General features: G+C 45.4%; 1 protein-coding gene across 2 annotated transcripts in view; it reads right to left on the reverse strand.

Moving 5' to 3' along the window:
• LOC126534024 (uncharacterized) overlaps positions 1-14,385 on the reverse strand; it is a 35,974-nt gene that overhangs the window by 6,509 nt on the left and 15,080 nt on the right. The gene's annotated exons all lie outside the window — the stretch shown is intronic.

Genomic DNA, 14,385 nt, shown 5'->3' on the forward strand with positions numbered 1-14,385 from the left:
CACAATTTTTGTTAACTTATTAAGACTTGAATACAACGCTTCAGCAGGTTTCATTCTGAGAAACGTTTTCACCATTTGGGGCTCATTTTGTCTCTAAACAATAACAATCAGCTACCTTGTTTGCCTTTCCTTTATTTTACACTCTGCGCCCGCCCCTTTTCTGCGAGGAATCGCAAGCGCGTTATCAGCGCGGCATATATTTATTGACAGGAAAGCAGCAAGCGAAGACTTTTCTAGAAAAGAAATGGAAGCAAGATGGACGACGAATATTATTTGTTGGACAAAGCACTCCGCGAAGTGCGTAAACATTTAGGGGTTCATTAGAGGCCACAAAATTGCCTTAAAATAGCGAGGTAAGAAAGAAATGGGCGTATTGTCAGTGATAAATTATTAAAGCCTCTGACTATTAGAGATGGAGTTACGATGACCGCGGAACTCTATGAAATTTAACATTTAGCTATTGTATTTTCTAATTGTCGTTTTCTAATTGCCAGCGACAGGCACCAATGTTTTACTCGTTGCTTTCACGGATAGGTTACGTTATGCGTTGCCTCAGGAAACACATTGGAATATTCTTACTCTTTGCAGCAAATTTTAAGGGTGAACATCTGGAAAGTAGTGGGTCTGAAACTGCGAGATAAACTCACTAAGCTAAAACCTAATATACTTGGCTCGCGGTCGAAGAAAAAGTGAAACCTACGATGTAATCATGCTTTTGAATTTACGCTCAGTATGCAACCGTTCACACTGTTTCAGTTTACCCTAGAAAGGGCTGGTGGCATGGAAACCGGTGCTCTTGGTTTAAGGTCAAGACTTTTCTCGCACACAAGATTAGGACCGCCTTTGCAATCGAACACTGCCGCACTCTCACCTCAGGCTGAGCAATCAAATATCTATTGAACACACTGACGTTGTAGCCAGCAATAAGGGCATACGCGGAGAACACTCCAAATGGTATGCAATATCTCGGATGCCAGTCAGCATAGATTTTTGTGTGTGGGTTTGTGCGCTTGCTGGAGAATGAATACCGCCCCAAGTTTGACTCTGTGCAGCAAAGTGTCATGGCGCCATCTTGAAAGTGGCGAAAAGCCGATCTGATTTTCAGCTCATCTGAGAAATGATCAGTCCTTCAAAATATTCTCAAATTACTCAGCACAGCCTCCAGGCGCTCCGTATCTATAACAGAAGAGAGCAGTGTTTGTACATCAAATCTGCAAAGTGCAAATGCTCACTGCGCCAACACGTTTATGCTCAAATTGTTGTGAATCCGCCCAAACATTGCCTGCCATCCCGCCGTAATTAGGAATCAATTAAAGTGTTATTGAGTGGCCCGCTAAAGTTATCTTTTCGTGTACAAGAGAACAATTTAGTTGGCGAGCTCTTCATTGCCTAGTAAGATGTACGCAGCACTTCGGAAGGAAACAAAAAACCATTCAGTGGCATGCTCTACTGCTGCATATGATTATGGATCAGTGCCGAATCTCTTATTCAGCTAGAGTTTAATATACAATGCTAGATGCAGAGAGACACAAACAAAGGAACTAATTACAGTGAATTTACAACAGCAGCGCCACCAAAGACCAAGATGGAAACCAGCTCATGCCAAATCCAGATGCCCATCTTCGTCAAGCTTTGCGTCATGTCTCTTAAGCGTTTGCTGTATCGTAATACAACCACCCCGGTGGCAAAGACGCCGTCCCGGTGCCGACAGATATCGGTGGCAAGCAGAAAGTTGTAGGGCTTGAGCCTGGCGGCGTGGACAATGTCACTGGCGTTGGGAAGAGAGGGCGTTGCGGGGCTAGCTGGAATGATTTCGTAGGTGACTTAAGTGACATGATGAGCCACGCGATATGGGTCTTTGGAACAAGAGAGGTGTTCCGGTATTGCATTTCACAAGCTATATCTTAAACGCTCTTAGATGTCTGGGACAGGAGGTGTCTCAGTCTAATCAAACGCTCCGATGTCCTTATCCAAAATAGAAAATTGGAGGAGTTGGTGTGCATTCATAGTAATCAATACATCAATGGAATTAAACGTATTCGCTCGGCCTGAGAAGATAGTATTTAAGTGCGTGCTTTTTCTTGATGTGCCATGAGCTGCGTTCGCAATCCCTGCATATGTCTGAAGCATAGTACCTGATGAGAGCTGATAATTTCTTTTCTTTATGTTATTCCTTGATAGCCTGATGTATACCTTATTGGTGGTTTGCGCAAGACAACTTAAGATGCGCACCAGCGCTTGTGATTCTGCTCTGCTGTCATCCTTGTATTTTGATTTCTGTACCTATAATCACGAAAAACTTGTTGGACTTGTGTGACTGCCGCTACATAGCATCCGTTCAAGTGCCCTCATGAACAACTTCGATGGCGTGTACGTGATTTAATAACGCGCTATTTTCATTCGGAAAAGCCGTCATCCTTGGTGGTGCGTGCTAAAGCCGGCAGCCGCTAGGTATCATCGCAGAATATTTATTGTGAGAAAAAGAGAGAATTTTTTATTTGCGATATTATTCTCTACCACGCCATCGATTCATCAAAAAATCGTTTCGGGGAAGAAAGGAAGTGTGTTTCATCTGCTTGTAATTTTGCAGCCTGCCTAAGCCATTAAGAACACCTGAGTGAACGGCAAGTGCTCGAAACTAGCTGCTTGATTCTCTTCCATTTGTTTCATTATAGAACCAAGCGGTCAGTGTTTATATATTAAGCTGACGCAGCATATGAGCATTAGATGCTATTGTACACCACCATGGTGTTATTCTCCATTGTGGCCGAGGAGACCGGCGATCCACCATTTTGTAGTTCAGACAGCAAGCAGGAATTTCTGCAGATCTATGTCCACCTTAGACTTCCTTGGCATTCGAGGTTTAAAAACTACTAGTTAAGCTTGTCAAAAGCACCTAAATCTGCTGCCAAAAGAAAACTGAAGAAGCTGCAGTAGGCAATCGTCAGGATGTCTGGCAAAAGTAAGCGTGGCACGGCCTTTCTTTTTCGCTTCAATGACTCGTGGGTTTAGGTTTTATTTTCTTAATTAGCATCCCGGACTTGTCAAATTGTTCTATTTGTGTCAAGTATAACATTTTTTTTTCTATGAATGCATGCTTTTTTCTCCCCCATCTTGTTCAAGATAATTCTTACTCCTCATCCAAAGTAAAGGTCAAGTGATTCTTTCTACGTGGCGTTTGACTTCTTGTTTTTGGCTATCAGTGCTGACAGAACGGACTGACTTCGTACTTGAATCCAAGATTTCTCGTCTCCATATTGAATTGCTAGACTAGGCTTTCCTTGCTTGAAAGCCTAGTTATTGTCAGGTACATTGAAGTGATTGCCGAGTTTCGTTGCGATGCTGTCCCTCATCGCCGTGATTGTTGTGCTACGTTTCTCGGATGTGACGGCCTAGTCATTAGCATTTGGCAGCAGTCTCGGGAGGTAAGCACCTGCTCCTGCAGTCCTCACAACGACATGGACTCGCAGTTCACATGTACTGTGGGCAAATTTTGCCCGTGGCCTTCTTCGGCCGCGATCTGGCGTCAACGGAGACCAGGGGGGCTATAACGTAACGCTATTCCAAACTTTACTATTACAATTCCGCAGTCAACCCTCCGCGATTGGTCACAAACTGTTTTGGACGACCCCTGCTTCGCCTGTCTGTCACGTGTGTCACGAGACCCGCCATAGCTCCCCATCTTATATGAGGTGAACATACTGATTATGCTTGATTGGACCGAACAAAACAAAATAGTCATTCCTGATTCGACGCCTAATCGTCATCAGACATCGGTTATGGGTCAAAAGTATTAGGGCTGCACCCACTTGACCTGTCTGCCACGCGATGTCACAAAACCACGAAAAGTCACCGCGTCAAAGTGACGTGCACGTGTTAAAGGTGCATCAATATGCCGAACAAAACTGATTTCCTTTTCTGAATGGCCGCAGGCGGCCCAATTCGGAAAGGGTTAAAAGATGGCGGCCGCCGATCGCTCAGGTAAAGGCTACATGCACCTGCCGGAGATCATGAGGATATTTGCGTACAATAAAGCATTTTGCGTGGCCGTGTGACGTTTGCGTGGCCGTGTAACTCTTCTTTGCTGAGGATCCGTTCTAGCACCGTTCTTAACCTTCCGTTGGATGCCGTCGCAATTTTCTAACAGCCACCGCAAGCTAAGTAAGGGAAAGCGGATCAATCGCAGACGCAGGCACCGCCCTCTTCATCCGGTTATTGATCTTCATTGCACTGGCTCGGCCCCATCAAATCCCTCTGCACATGAGCGTGCTCCTCGCCTCTTGTCAGCCACTTAAATAAGACAAGCCGCTCAGCGTAGGCAATGTTATTCGTTTTTAAAGCCATAAATAAATGAGCCATAAATGAGGAAGACGCTTGATTGGCCTCTTCAGACAACCCTGCGGGTCACCGCCCGATGCTTGCGTCGGTGTTTAAGCGAATTTGACGTCAGGAGATTCGAATAAATACATATTGGAATAGTTTTACGTTATAGGGCTCCCGCATACGTGCTTACATGTTCTGAAGTGTATGAAATTGATAGCCACGTGGGTGGAAAAGTCTTCAAAAGTGTTTGCCAAAGGTGATGCCCACGAAACGGACAATGCACATATTGAGACAAAGTGGGGCACAAAGTGCGAGCGACACATTAGCGTCCCCCGAAAGAAGAGAAAGAAAGGTGCATGTCAGAAAGGAGTTGAGCGCTGAAGTAACGGGTAGTCCATGTCGCTGTGTTGGCTGCGGCAGCTGCTGCCTGCGTCCGCCAATTGCTTCGCAATGCAAGTTGCTCATCTTCATCGGCAAGTGTCGGTCATAACAGGTGGGATGCTCTGTCTAATGTGTTTGCACTGCTGGTTGTCGCGTTAATGATTTCAGCGTGTCTCGACATGCAAATTTTATTTCTGTTCTCGTACGAGAAGGTGTACAGCTTGTCTTCGGGCAGTAAAACGCCCGTTCTGTTCACTCACTTGTGACATGTTTGCATGGCCAGCTTATTGGCCTCCTTGCGCACCAGCTATGCGGTAGCCAAGACATTGAGGCTTCCCGCATAGCGGGCAGGCGAAGGACGGCGCGTGCTAGCGTACACTACCGGTGAAACGCAGCTATAATGAATTTTGCTAAAAAAGAAACTGCATCTCCTGCTTTCTGGTTGAGCAACGCCATCTGGCGTCCACCTACGTAAGTTCCATGCGCTTCCGCTGGTTATTTTCATACCACTGTGAAAGGTGCAGTTTTCCTTCTCTAAAGCTGGGGCCTTTTCCGCAACGGTTCTTTTTAGAACCGGTTCTCCCTGGCTGTTACGTCACTTGGGGAAAGAGTGGAACGTGGCGGCGCGAGGGAGACCAATCAACGAGCGGCGTTCTGCCGGAAGGCGCAATGGCGTTTGCTGCACCAATAGGATCCGGTTCCGCCGGGACTGAGATTTTCTAAATCGGACTCTAAATCGCTATTATAGTTCCGTCCACACATCCCAGGACTACGGGAATCTTGCTGCGGTCAAGGAAGCCCTTCCTTAACTGTGGCTTTCGCTTAGGCCGTGGGGAAGAATCGCACCCACTTTTTTTTCTTTGCCTACAACCGTGATGGCCTCGGCGACAGCTGTAATGATGCGACTGACTGACTGCGACACCTCAATCCCTTTTTCATTCTCGCCGCACTGCTGAAAGCTCCCAGGGGCATAAAAAAAGAAAAGAAAGCTGCGCCCACAGCACCTTTGTCACCGTGTCAACGCCAGTAAATCTTTGTGGTCTGAGAGATTCTTCCTGCTCTTCGCAAAGCCATCGCGCTGTGTCTTTCGAGAGCCTGAAGTGCCTCTGAAAACTCTTCCTCGCCGATGTCGAATGCTTCGCGCCATCGTCTTTCACCGGCACTCGCCAGCAACACAACTAAGGGGGCCGCCATTTGCCCTCTCTGTCTCGTCTCGTCTCGTCAGCCGGCCCTAGACTCGCTGGCGGCCACGGTTGCCTTAGTAACCCTGGCAACCACGTTGGTGACGAGTGCACGCCACCTTTGAGCGAACCACTTCTCTGTGCTTCCTCCGCTTGTTGCAGACGACGGGATTCGGTTTGCAAACGACTGATAACCCGTGGGACGACAACAAAAATTTGTGATCACGCCCGCCGGGAATGACGACAGCCAAGCGCCGGCCAATGGCGTTCGTGAAGGTGAACCGGTTCCAAAGCGAACCGTTATAGAATGCGGCCCCTGGTTCTTTATTCTATGCTCCAGCCTCTCTCAGGCTTCGTAATGGAGCGGCCACGCATCGTTTAATCTGCCGAGGAGCAGCTGGCCTACAAGCAACAGCGCCGAGAGTAGGAGCGGGAAAGACCTCGTCGGCACGCGCCGACGCCTCGGCAGAAGATCAGGCCCGTGCTGCGGAGCGCATGGGGCAATGTCGGGCCGATCCTGCGGCTCGTGCGGCTGAGCTAGTTCGCGAAGCAGAGCAAAAGCGGCAACGTTACGCCGCCGACGCCCAGCGACTAGGCCAGCGATGACGTCGGGACGAGGATCCGGCGGTTCGGGCCCGCGAGGCAGAGCAGCAACAGCGTTGACATGAACATAAACACCGGGCCCTACATTTCAGCTTCGCTGCTTTACCTTCTGTACGAGGTGCATGGGCGGTGTTTTTCTTCTTTTCTTTTCGCCTCCCTTACTTGCTTTCGGCGCCGGGAGTTACAAGTGGCGATTTTGTGTGTTCTGCGCTGCAGACGAATGCCCGAGTATTTTGCTCTACTGGTAGAAATCTTCGCGCAGCGGGTTGCATTCATCCGATATGAAAGGACCATGCGCGCGACGTCATTGTGCTGGCTTGCGTGAGGGGTTCATTAGAGAAGATGGACGTGCGGAATTATAATTTCCATGTTCTTTCGACGGGCGATAGTTTTATACCTTAAAGACATGATCGTTATCATCTGATCCGTGTTTGTGTGTTCACCATGCCCAAATCTGGCGACGGGACAATTAACAAGATGGAGTGATCTCTGACTCGGTCGGACTTCAACGTGAGTTCAAGAGGACTGTAGGGGTGTTTATTTAAGTTCCTGCATTACGTTATGGTTGAACATACTTGTTTATTACTATTTCTATTTTCTCTGCGGTAGATTAACGCATCCACCGAGAATAGAAAATCATCGCTCCTAATTTGCTCCCACGCGCCTATTTATACTAGATGTCAAAAGTACCATGCAGCACTGCCGAAGGCACGAGCCGCGCGCATGCGATATCCTTGCACAGTGAAATATAGTTCCAGGGGGAACTGGCTGATTATTGGCGGTACTAGAGAGTTTCATTTTTCTCGCTAGATGGTACAGTACAGAGATACGTGACATGTGAGGACCTTTGCCCGGGCATCTCGTATACTGAGAATTACTGTGGCAGTTACCGCCGGCAACCGTAATAGCCACCCTAACAGTGATCACCTAGCAACATGGCAGTGCTTATAGAGTGCCAACTACCTGCTTCGATCCAAATTAGCGCTTGTAAATGGCTTACCGCCCCTGCCAGGAAGAAACAAGTGTCAAAATCCGTCATCGCAAAGTCTCATCTCAAGCTAAGGTCAAATCATTACGTATGTTTTGCAGTAATTATTAAGATCGTGTCTTCGTTTTTACGCTGCTAGGATACAGACTCGGTGCTGAGCAGTAAAAGTGGTTCGATTAGCATTAGCAATCAAGAAAAAGAAATGGGCATGGGCAGGACATGTAATGAGGAGGAAAGATAACCGATGGTCATTAAGGGTTACGGACTGGATTTCAAGGGAAGGGAAGCGTAGCAGGGGGCGGCAGAAAGTTAGGTGGGCGGATGAGATTAAGAAGTTTGCAGGGACGGCATGGCCACAATTAGTACATGACCGGGGTTGTTGGAGAAGTATGGGAGAGGCCTTTGCCCTGCAGTGGGCGTAACCAGGCTGATGATGATGATGATGAGAGCATTAGCACCGCAACGTCAACGCAGCGGTGCTCCAGTGTTCAGCAGCATTGACGCTGCGGAACGCTATAACAGCCTAATCGTTCACTGCATCATTATTTACCTACTCCTCTATAAGATGGTACGGGATGGCGGTAGCGAGCAAAGGCCAAGTAGACGCCGAGCAGATGCTGTGGAGAGGCGCAGGCGGAGAGTTATAAGGGCATTCCCTTCCCTAACAACTTGCTAAGGAGGCTGCGCAGTAACTGCAGGGAAAGCATATAGGTGAAGGGAAGCACCGCTGTCAGATGCATGCAAATACAACTTATGATTACGGCAGCAAAACCATTTTTTTTGTTTCGCGTCAATCGTCCAACCATGGAGCATGTACCGACAGGATTGCAAGCAGACGCTGAGTAGACGACGTGGCGCGGATGAGGACAACTCAAAGGTGATTTGGCCTTCCTTTTGGCTAAGAATTCGCGTACACTTCAGCCAAAAACGGAGAAACTGAGATTAACTGCAGCTTTTAGTCCTCGCGACCAAATTTAGTCCCCAGAGAGACCAACTGAAACAAGACGGCTGGCACGTTCAAACATCAGAGGACTAAGTGTTTCTTCTTCCGCTTTCTCTCCGGGTTGAAAGGGAGCAACGGTAGGATGAACAGCAACGGTAGCATGAACGGCAACGGTACGATGAACGGCAACGGTAGGATGAGCGGCAACGCGTGCTCTCGTCACGCAACTGTTGCTCTCCTGCAGGGGGCCGCTGACAAATCTGCGCGCGCCCAGGTATATTCGACGGCCAGATTTTTTTGTTGACTGGCATAGGGGTACTCCGTGCTGCAAACTGGCCAGCACATAGGTATGCTGCCCACAAATAAAAGGCACGGATGCACCAATACGCTTGCGACTGAAGCGGTATTCGTCGCGAGTGCGATGCTTTACCAATTGAGCTACCAAAAAAAAATGCGAAGGTCGTGGGTTTGGTTCCCCCCTGCGGCAAGTTGTTTTTCATCCACTTTAATTTCCATTAATTTATCGTCACTTTACTTTATTTATTAAGCACAAGTATTTTCCCCTATGTTGTCCTTGGTGTCAGTGTTTGTTGGCTTCTCATGATATGACTTATAAAAATCGGACCCCTCAGTTAAACCCCTCTCTTCTCGTTTATTACATAACAAGGGTCTCGAATCCGGCAACATTGATGCCTTCAGGTAGCGTATGTGGGTTTTTTGACCAGTTGCCTTCACCCGAAAAGATCACGTTCTCGTGACGCCTGCGGCAAAAAGGGCGTTCCACGTCCGCCGCCAAGGTCTTTGAGTGGTGGCACTGGTTAACACTCCCAGGGTTCTACTAGTACATATAAATGCCCAAGAAAGTAGAAGGGGAAACGACGCCGCGGTAGGTCAATTGGTAGAGCATCGCACGCAAAATGTGAAGGTTGTGGGTTCGGTTCCCACCTGCGGGAAGTTGTTTTTCGTCCACGTTAATTTCCATTATTCTGTCGTTACTTTACTTCATTTATTAAACACAAGTGCTTTACCCTATGTTGTCCTTAGTGTTAGAGTTTGTTGGCTTCTCATGATATGACATAAATATCGGGAACCTCGGTTAACCCCTTTCTTCTCGTTTATATATATATATATATATATATATATATATATATATATATATATATATATATATATATATATATATATATAATTTACTTGCTGTATGCACCAGCAAGTAAATTTACCTTGGCACATAGCTACGGTTTCACTGAGGAAGGGGCGCGACCGGTGTTCGTGCGTTTGCTGTTTTCATTGCCATAATAAATTCTTCCTGATTAATGGAAGTATGTTCTGTTGGCTCTTAAAAGGTCCCTTGGAAGCTTTGTTGATGTTGGTGCTACAAACAGCATCATATACGCTTAGGCATCTGTTTTGGCTAGCACAACAGAGTAACACTTGGGCCTAGATTCACAAAGTTCATGTGCAGGCCTTTATAACGGCAACTCACAAGTGGCCAGCGCTCTGGTTTCTGCACCATTTTTATGACTGGACCAGTCCCAGTTGAAAGCTCACCATTCACACTCTTACAAATTCTTACTTACAAAACCATTGTGAATCTGCTCTCTGGTTCCTTGTGTGCCTTCGTACCGTTTCGAAACACTGGTTATGCTATTACAAAGATTGGAATTATCACAATGTTTGTATTCATTGTGTTGCCTCTGTAATGGAATATGTATTCTTCGCTGCAGCTTTATAAAATTCCTGGATTCTGCTTACAGGTATTCATTAAGGGTAACTTGTATGTAACGATTTCAAACGAGCCCATAAGTTTGCATGTAATGACATGCTTCCAGACCCTTTTCGTAGTAATGACAGATACTTCTGCTAAGTATGAACAACTTCTTGCAGTCTTTGTGCCAGTAATATCAACGATGCAAGGTGTTTCGCACACAATACATCTTCTTACTTTGCAGTGGCAGATCATGGTTGCATGCAGCCTGCTATGATTTATCTGTGGTAGGTGCACAAAAAGGAAGCTGCCTATTTTCCTTAATATGCTGCCTGCCGGTTTTGTCCTCTCTGTTATTTTCTACTTATTGTGCAAGAGGGGTAAGAGTGCCCTGAATCAACTAATAGACCTGTAATAGCAGATGTGATTGTATCCAGAAATGTTTTCTTTACTGAAAGACATGTTTTTTGCCGCAATTGAACACTCACAAAAGGAAGACACATAAAGACAACAGGGCCGCTCGTGTTGTCTTTATGTGTCTTCCTTTTGTGAGTGCTCAACTGCGGCAAAAAACATGTCTTTTAGCAAGCACCAACTAGGCCAACAAGCAGTTCTGTTTCTTTACTGACTTTATTGGCCACCTGATGTATGGCTTAAGCTCGTCGTCTAGTCAATCTGGCCATGATCTGGTCCAACTCGCCCGCTTTTCAATGCTTCTGCATATTATCTGGCGTGAACAGTTTCCACTAAGCAAGTTTTTCATTTAGGTTGGAGAGCTTCACACCAGTAGGCCTGAGCCCAAATATGCATGACCAATGCACGACACATGGCAGGAATCAGCGCAACTTGACCTATCTTTTTTACACTGTTCAGCTAAAAAATATAAGCAACTCAACTTTCATACGTTGTGTGAGGCTTAACTGGAAAGGTTATGATTTGTTCCTATCCTGAAGATAAAGTTGGTGTAAGGCCACCCTTGTTTACACTACTATTGATTCGTTAATATATGTGGATGACCATGGAGCCCCGCTGCACCACTGTAAGTTCAATCTACCAAATTCTGTGTCGCGTGCTTTTCACAGTATAACAAAGGGCTGTGCAAGTGAGTTTCTCTATAATATGTCACGACTCATAGATGCAGTATTCATTGTAAAATCGCATACTAATATATGACCACGGAATAACATGGCAGCACGGAATCTAATAAGGTGGGCTCCTTTAACCCCCAATAATAAGGGGCTTCTTGTCACATGAGTTAGGTTGTCGTTCTTGGTCTAGCGATCTGAACTACAAATGCATGAGCTGTCTGCTACACCTTGGTGTGCGTTCCTGCGTGATTATTTCTCTTGCTGTTGTGTTCGACTGAATGCTCGCACCTTGTTGCTCATTGTCTTCAGTATCCAATCTATGTGTTGATTGCTTATGTCACTTTATTCTCAAGTATCTTACTGTAGTGTACCATAAAAAATATATGTTTAAGATTGGGTGACACTGAGAAGGGAAAAAAAGAGAACCATGCTCATTTTGCCCCCAATACTTGTGTCCATTATCGTGTCTTCTTGTGACATGCCCCATTACTGTTTTGAAGGTCCACAGCCAATGTGCCTGTTGAAAAATTTGTCCAGTGGCAAGGTTGAATAATGAAAAAGCTACGTGTCCTGGTACACCGTGGCATGATTGCATCATTTCACTAAAACTATTGCTTTATTGAACGTCTACGTATTGTATGGAAATGCAAATTATCTCCTCTTACTGCACAAGTGTGCAGTTGCATATTAATTGCTGCGGAAATGACGTGAAAAACTAAGGATTGTGCTTGAATGTCGCAAGCTTTAATGTAATTGCAGCTGTGCAAAGAAGTGATGCATATTGGTAAGACTTTACATGGCTACAATATACATTTCAAGCCTGGCCAATGTTAAGGTATAGGTTTATGTTAGAGGTCACAACAGTAGCATATTATAGGACAACAGGATGCACAGGTAGTATGCACGTGAGCAAAATATTTGCGTTAGTGCCTGAAGAAGTCCCGCAATACTGTTCAAACATGTTGTAGTGTTCAGCAAGCCCCAATGGTACAACGGCTGATTGCAAAATCCCTCAGCTGCATGAATAAAAGGAAAAGGTGCAATTAAACTCGCAGTGGCATGAAGTGCCACACATATGACTTACTCATTTTTGCATAGATACTGCTTAGTCTAGATGACAGAGAGCTTGTGCCACAATCCTGCTTTTTTGGCAGTAGACGTCATGTGAAGACCATCCATCACAGGAGCCGCAGAACTTTTGACACAGCTTGTCACAGAGCCTTTCTCCTCACCCATCATTCGTAGTCACATTACATATTACAGTAGAATAGATAATTCAAACTTGAAGGGACCTCAATTTTTTTTTGAATAATCAGAAATTTAAATTACCAGAGGCAAGCATAAACATGACTTCGGGCAAAAACCTGCTTATGAGGCAATGAAATATCTCGAATTTGAATTATTGTAAGTCTACTCTAATCATAGGCAGCATGTCATAATCTTCAAAACTGCAGGGAGGAACACAAAGACAGAGGAAGCATGAACAAAGAAACCAGCGCAAAAGAAGGTGCAATGACCTCAAAAACCAAAGCAAAATGCTCATATCATGACATCAGCACCGGCTTAGAGACTGATTTGAATGCCTTCCTGCTTCTCCTAAATGTATCCGAATTGCAGGGCATTGTTGAAAATCGGCCAATTTCTAACTTTTTATAATTTTTCATGTATTTTAGGATGGTTGACAGCCTTGATGTCCAAGTGGTAAACACTGCAGAATCCGCCTCTAACCTTTAAGATAAGCATGCAAAATCGTGAGCCTGTAAAGCGTTTTAAGAAACGGAACGAAGTAGTGCAATGGCCCTTGCATGACCTCTCCTGATACACACTCTAAGCCTCCTTCGCATGACATTAGCTTCTTTATTACATTCCATGCTGATTCCTTTGATGACGCTTACTGCTTGTTTACAATATTGGTGTGTACTGGATACTCTAGACCCCAACGCATGCTTTGTGACTGTCAATTGTACATGCAGCTGTCCTGAACCTCACAATTCCAGGAAAGGCTGAGCCCTTATTTGTGAGCGCACTTGCTGTAAAGGAAAATAATGAATATCTGCGCACCTGCCAGCCCGTTTGCATTGTGCCGCCTTCAAAACTGGCTCTCCTCAGTTATGGTAACATTTCTCATGCCGCGCAATACAAATAACTTTTGTGTAATGGCTACACATGTCATATTCTGGCATGGTTTAAAGCTATATTTTCAGAGGTTTGGGTTTTGCAGTGCGCTGACACAGGTAAAAACTTCCACCTTCATTTCCTTAAATGATGATTGGTGTATAAATCAATTTCTTTAATTTGTGTTTCCGTCAGCTACGGCCCAATCTTTGTTTCACCTAATGTTTGCAGCATTGCAAAAGCTGCACCCTTTGGCACTCAAAAGGGTGAACAGCCATGCCCTCGGAAGCCAGTCAGTCAGATTATATTGTTGAGAGCGTGTTTTCCAATTAGTTTTCAAGCTTGCACTTATTCTTTTATTCCTTGCCGAAGGCTGTGTCTTTCATAATGCTGTACACAGTTGGTGAAATCGGCTATGGAGTGTAATCATTTTTGCAAGCCAGCGTAACTAGTCAATGACATCGTGCTGAGTTTTACAGATTGGATATCTGTTCAATTGCCATTCACCTTTTTGCACTGTATCGAAGCGTATAAATCAGATTGAGTCCTACAAACTATCTGTAGGCTGCATGACAGAGGCCACAGAGAATGGAAAGGTTTCACTCAACTGTTTTTGCATCAGCACAGGTGGTTAAAGAATTTCAGGTGGCTTATCAAACCGGAGTCCGTCACTACCGGTTCCCTCATAATCATATCTTGGTTTTGGAATGTAAAACCCCATAATTTGTTTTCTTCTTCACAGCACCTGGATGCCTCACCTGGTGCCTACAGTAACATTCGAAGTTACTATCCTTCTGGAAGCTACAGCAATCCATGTGCTGCTTGACTTGATTGTAATCGACAAAGGTAGCAATATTTCTAGCCTGGCAACGCAGAGTTCGATGTACTGGGCATTTGAGATTTCCGCCGAAGACAAGATAACGTTTGATTTAATATGCAGCATGGTTTGTGCTCACAGCAGTGTGCGGCCAACTGCACTAGTGCTTGTGGCACACAAGTTGCTGCAGTGAAGAAAATGTGTTCCGTTGTTTCAATTTTGTCCATATATTGCATTA

This window comes from Dermacentor andersoni, chromosome 7, assembly GCF_023375885.2.
Source record: "Dermacentor andersoni chromosome 7, qqDerAnde1_hic_scaffold, whole genome shotgun sequence".
Taxonomy (NCBI): Eukaryota; Metazoa; Arthropoda; class Arachnida; order Ixodida; family Ixodidae; genus Dermacentor; species Dermacentor andersoni.